The 5,829-nt window shown below is 37.0% G+C and overlaps 1 pseudogene; it reads left to right on the forward strand.

Annotated features, from left to right (window-relative positions):
* Positions 1 to 5,829, forward strand: part of LOC107745420 (trichohyalin-like) — a 182,819-nt pseudogene that overhangs the window by 168,595 nt on the left and 8,395 nt on the right.

The raw sequence follows: 5,829 nt of genomic DNA on the forward strand, positions 1-5,829 counted from the left end.
TCTCTCTCTCTCTCTCACACACACACACACACACACACACACACACACACACACACATGCACATACACACAGCCACCTGTGTCTTTTTCCACAATTTTCTTATACTCACCATTTGATGAAAATTAAAACAGTGGTATTATGAAATAATATTGCAATTTAAAATAACTGTTTTCTATATGAATATATTTTAACATGTAAATTATTACTGTGATGGCAAAATAGACTTTCAGCAGCCATTACTCCAGTCTTCAATGTCACAGGATCCTTCAGAAATAATTGTAATGCACTGATTTGGTGTTATTATCAGTTATTATTGGTGCTCAATTATTAATAGTGGTTCTTATTAATGTAAAAAAACATTTTTGCTGCTTAATATTTTTGTGGAAACTGAGATATATATTTTTTTCAAGATTCTTTGATGAATAGAGTTCAAAGGAACAGCATTTATTTAAAATAAAAATGTTATAATGTTATAAATGTCTTTTTATACTGTCACTTTTGATCAATTTAATGTGTCATTGTTTAATAAAAAATAAATATAAGAAGAATTTATTTGGTTTATATATATCTCTATATATATATATATATATATATATACACAAACACACCGAGAGCCCTAGTGCAACCATGCATGTAAGCCATTGTTACCTCACAAATATGACAGTTTTCAATTTGAAAGTTAAAGTAGAAAGAAGTGACCTTTTCTCAGAAGACACATGGCTTAAAGTTTTTGTTCGTTTGTTTGTTTGTTTTGTTTTTTTGACAGAAAGATGATATAAAAATGCAGGCAATGTAATTAGCCATAGTCATCAGCACAAATGTTTGTGTGTGTGTGTGCTTCAAACTATATTTGCATGTCTGTCTATCTCTCATTCTTGTTGTTGACAGTGCTGCAGGAGCGCATTAAAGAGCAGGAGAAAGAGATGTCATGAGAGTGCCTCCCAGAGGCAGCAGCAGCTCCTGCAAGAGTGGAGGACAGGAGAAGCACAGCTGCAGTCGGCCCTGCAGGAGCTGCGGAAGAAAACACAGGAGCTGAATCAGGCTCAGAGTAACATACAGCAGCTCAAAGAAGAGAGGTCCACCCTAGAGGAAGAGGTGAGGCACATCTTTCCACCTGTCCACTTACAGGTGGGAGTTTCAGAAGGGGTTTCAACACACATGAGCCACAGCCTGTCAGTCCAGAAATGGATTTAACAGACTGCACGTTTACACAATTTCTGAGCACTTTATAGGAGGAACTAGCTGCTAGAGATACTACAGTTTTCATGTAGTCTCTAGTGTGGGTATTGACAAATGCATGCTGGGAGTCCTCATTTTATTTTAACATCAAACCAGAGTTCAATAAGAAAAAAAAATATTAGGGGTTACCTGTAAAAGGGAAAACCTGTCACAGAAAGTTACATTTTACAATATAATTACAAATGTTACTATCAGTTATTTGATTTGTACCATTCAAACTATTTGAGGTGAGTAAGACTTTTTTTCTATTCTTTAGCACTTTATACTTATCAAACGATACTTTTTTTTTTTTGTAGAAACTGCAAAGCATTTTAAGCAGCACAACTGAAGAGTTCAGATGCAAAAGCCTCTAAGTGCCATCTGAAATTTTCATTTAAAGGGGTCATATGATTAAATTTTTTCCTTTCTCTTTGAAGTGTTACAATCTCTTGGTGCATAAAGAAGATCTGTAAAGTTGCAAAGACTAAAGTCTCAAATCCAAAGATAAAAGTTAAGAATCAACCACACCTACCTAAAACGGCTCGTTCTAACACGCCCCCACATGTCTACGTCACGATGTGGGAAGCTTTGCATAATGTTTTTCAGAACGATGAGCTTTGTAAAAATCGTTTAAAAATCGTAAAAAAGTTTCAGAAAGGCGGGGCATAGAGGAGAAACAATAATGTACATTGTGGAAAATAATGTGTTTTTTTAACCTTAAACCGAATAAACGCATTTCAATACACAAAATACACAAAATAACGTTCTTTTTAGCAACATCATATGACCCCTTTAAAATGATTTCTGATTTCATGTGACACTGAAGACTGGAGTAATGGCTGCTGAAAATTCAGCTTTGTCATCACAGGAATAAATTATATAAAGTATAAATTAAATCTGAACAGCAGTATCTTTATAAATTAACATTAACCTACATTAATAAATGCTGTAAATTTTTGTTTATGATACCTAATGCATTTAGTACTGTTAACACATTGAATCTTGTAAAATGTTACTAAATGACCACATGAATTGAAGCCAGAATGATTTGTATCAAGGACATTAATCTTGGTGCACAGGAAAATATATTGAATTAAATTCTTGAAGTTTTTAATATTTAGTATTAGTTGGTCATGATTGTTTGTTTTTGAGGTTTAAATATTAAGATTTTTACTTGATAAACTACATTGAACCAAAATTGATTTACTGGTTTTAAATTGATTTTTACCGACTCCTAGAAGGTAAACAAAGTGAAGAGCTCTGACACAATATCAAACACTGCTTACACACAGCAGACATAATGAAGCCAAAACAAAACTATGACCAGTCGCTTGACTTGACGCAGACTTAAACCAAACACCTTAATGTGTATTTTGGAAATTTCCTTTCCATTAGAGCAAAAGAAGACATGGAAGCAAAAGAGACCAAAATCTCAAAACTGAACAGTACATGGAGTGACCTGCCTTAAACAATAACTTCATAATTTTGATCTCAGGCTCCTCATCTAATAACTATCCATTATATTAGTATGTTGTATTCTGATAGATCTTAACAGCCCTTCCTCAAATGTGAAACAAAGTTTTTGTCACCATCAGTTTGTGCGTGTGTGCGTGCGTGCGTGCGTGTGTGTGTGTATGTGTGGCACAGTAAGCGTAATTAATTATAACAACATTGTGAACTGATTATTTTGTAAACATCTGTTGAAAAGTGAAACTGTTGATCTGTTGAGTTGTGTTAATATATTTAACATTTTGTTTAGAAAAAAATAAAATAAAATAAATATGAGAAGTGCCATTTTTTCCACTTGAGCACCTGCCCCTCAAAATTTGTGTGCACGTCCCTGATTGGAAGAGAGCTGAACTGGATGATGACATCACTGAATCATCAATGAACTGACTTTAGCTGGAAAAATGACTCTTTGTTATTGTCTTCTAGCATTATTGACAAACTATTTTCTTGTTTGACACTGTAAAGCTGCTTTGACACAACAAGTATTGTATAAAGTGCTGTACAAATAAAGGTGATTTATGACAGGTGCCCATCACTGATATGCTGAGACAGTTGACAAACCTGTCATTTATATCATAGTGCAATAAATACATAAATAAATACACAAGCAAAGACTCAGACAGACAGGTTAGTAGCTCACTACTAAAGCATGCAGATTTGAGACTTTGGTGAAACAACAACAGTGACCAACATCAAGACTCATAGTAATAACTGGAAGTGCAGCAGATGACTGGCACACAGACCTTACCCAGGTCAGAGAAGAGCACAAGAATAAATATCCAGAACCAAAATAAGAAACAGCAGAGGTGACATGAGAGTGTGGGAGAGACGAGTGAATCATTCTAGTCAGAGAGCAAGTATTTGGGGCAGTACTCTGTTGACACGCATGCCTGTGTCTCCATGGGGCAGTCTGTGGTTTCAGTCACGACACTCTTTGTCAGTTCTCTCTCTCATATTCTCCCACTCCAGAAACCCTTTCCTCCGCCCTCAAGGCCCACCATCCACCCCCACTCTCGATGGCCCACTCCTCTCTCTCTATCTCTCTCTCTCTCTCTCTCTCTCTCTCTCTCAATCTTTATCAAGTGTGTGTAAAAGTGATAAATAAGGACAAACAACAATGGGCGGATACACCATGGAGAGGTCATTTAAATGTTGAAGATGATGTTAAGCCTTTTTGGGGTTCAATTTATAAGCCACCATTGACTAAAAAAAGTAGGAGATCTTCAGTGGCGAGTATTACATGGCATTATCGTTGTCAATGCTTTTATTTCAATATTGAATCCAACTGTGCAAGGTAAATGCCCTTTTTGTATGGACAGAGAAACAATCTATCACTGTTTTATGCATTGTAAGAGACTGAGATCTCTTTGTTTTATTGGAAACTTTATTTCTTGTGTTGATGAGGTGTTCACAATGACTGTGTTTATTTTTGACTGTACAAAAAGAGGAAAGGACGGTTGTTAAACTTTATTTTAGGACAAGCAAAATTGGCTATATATATTAGCAGAAGATACAAGATCCTTTATGACTCAAATTGTGTAGTTGAATTGGTTTTTAAAGGGCTCATAAAAGCAAGAATAAGGCATGACTTTACTTTTTATCTATCTATGAAGAAGGAACATTTTGAGGACATTTGGAGTGTAGAAAAATTGGTGTTTTTGTTGATAATGATGTGTTTTCTTTTTTCTGAGATTATGGGATAATGTAATGAGGTGTTTTGTAATGTTTTTTTTTTTTTTTAGAGTTTTGTATTTAATAAAGGGGTAATAAAAAAAAAAAAAAAAACTCTTTTTTTCTCTCTCTTTCCTGCATGTCTTGCCAGTTCATCTAGTTCATGGTGTCGTGACGTGAATTTTACAACTGACATATTCTTTTACGCCGGCCCCAGAGCGCAGCGCCTCTCCCGCTCTCATCTCCCTCCCCGCTTTCAATGCAAATGGCTTTATTTTGTGGGAAAGATTTCGCTGCATTTTAAGAATCCATTAAAGCTATCTAAGATCTGACTGTGATATAAAATCGATACCTAAGGGCATTTAATGCTTCACCTTTCATAAGAAGCACCTTCTTGATGTCCTTTTCCCTTCCTCCCCCTCTTGCGCTCTCTTTTTCTCTCTGCCTTTTGATCTAGTCTTTGAACTGTGCCTGCTCTCTTCAGAGGAATGTGAGATATTTCAGACTTTAGTTGATATTTATGAGGATTTATGAGGTTGCAGGTTCAAGAGCAAACAGGAAGGACTGTAGCTCTCTTCCTAAATTATGTATGCTGCCAATCTAGACAGTATTTTAAGACATCATAGACACAGTATTGATGGAAAAGTTGTTCTAAAATGCTCCCTTCAAAGAGACCTCATTTTGGTTAAATTTAAAGGCAGCATAATTTTTGTCCTTAGTAAATAAGCCAATCCCAGTGATGAGGGAAACAATTCATTCAAGATGGCGGATGAGTCTTGAGAAATGTGATTAAAATTAGATTATATTTCATTAATTACCAAAAAGCATCAATACAAGTAATTAAATCTAATTAGAAAATGAACAATTCTACTTAATATTTCTGTGTGCTATGTATTTGTAGACATATTAGATTATTACATTTTAGCATAGCAATATATCGCAAATTTTTTGTATTGTTACAGAAATAAAATAATATATTATATATATATTACCAAGATGGCCACCACGCCCGAGTCCCCGGCCAAGATGGCCGCCACGCCCGAGTCCCAGGCCAAGATGGCCGCCACGCCCGAGTCCCCGGCCAAGATGGCCGCCACGCCTGAGTCGGACGCGGAGCTTGGGCTTGGACTGAAAGGTCTGATTGCTAGTGTGATGGACCCACCTCTGATGTCGGTACGAGCTGCGGGCATCCCCATAACATCAGTGCTCTCAAGCAACCGTCCTAGAGGTCCTGCCGCCCTCTGCTGCCCTTACTGTAATGGCGGTCGCCATTTTAAGCGTGTGGGCTGTACACTGCGCTCAAGAGGTCTCTCCTATCCACGAGTCTGCTCTAAGGGCCTTTCCTGTGCATGAATCCGCTGCAGAACCTCCAGAGGTGGCGGCATCCGCTGCAGAACCTCCTGAGGTGGTGGCGTCCGCTTCCGAACTCAC

The sequence above is a fragment of the Sinocyclocheilus rhinocerous genome, unplaced genomic scaffold (assembly GCF_001515625.1).
Source record: "Sinocyclocheilus rhinocerous isolate Xijiao unplaced genomic scaffold, SAMN03320098_v1.1 scaffold3303, whole genome shotgun sequence".
Lineage (NCBI taxonomy): Eukaryota > Metazoa > Chordata > Actinopteri > Cypriniformes > Cyprinidae > Sinocyclocheilus > Sinocyclocheilus rhinocerous.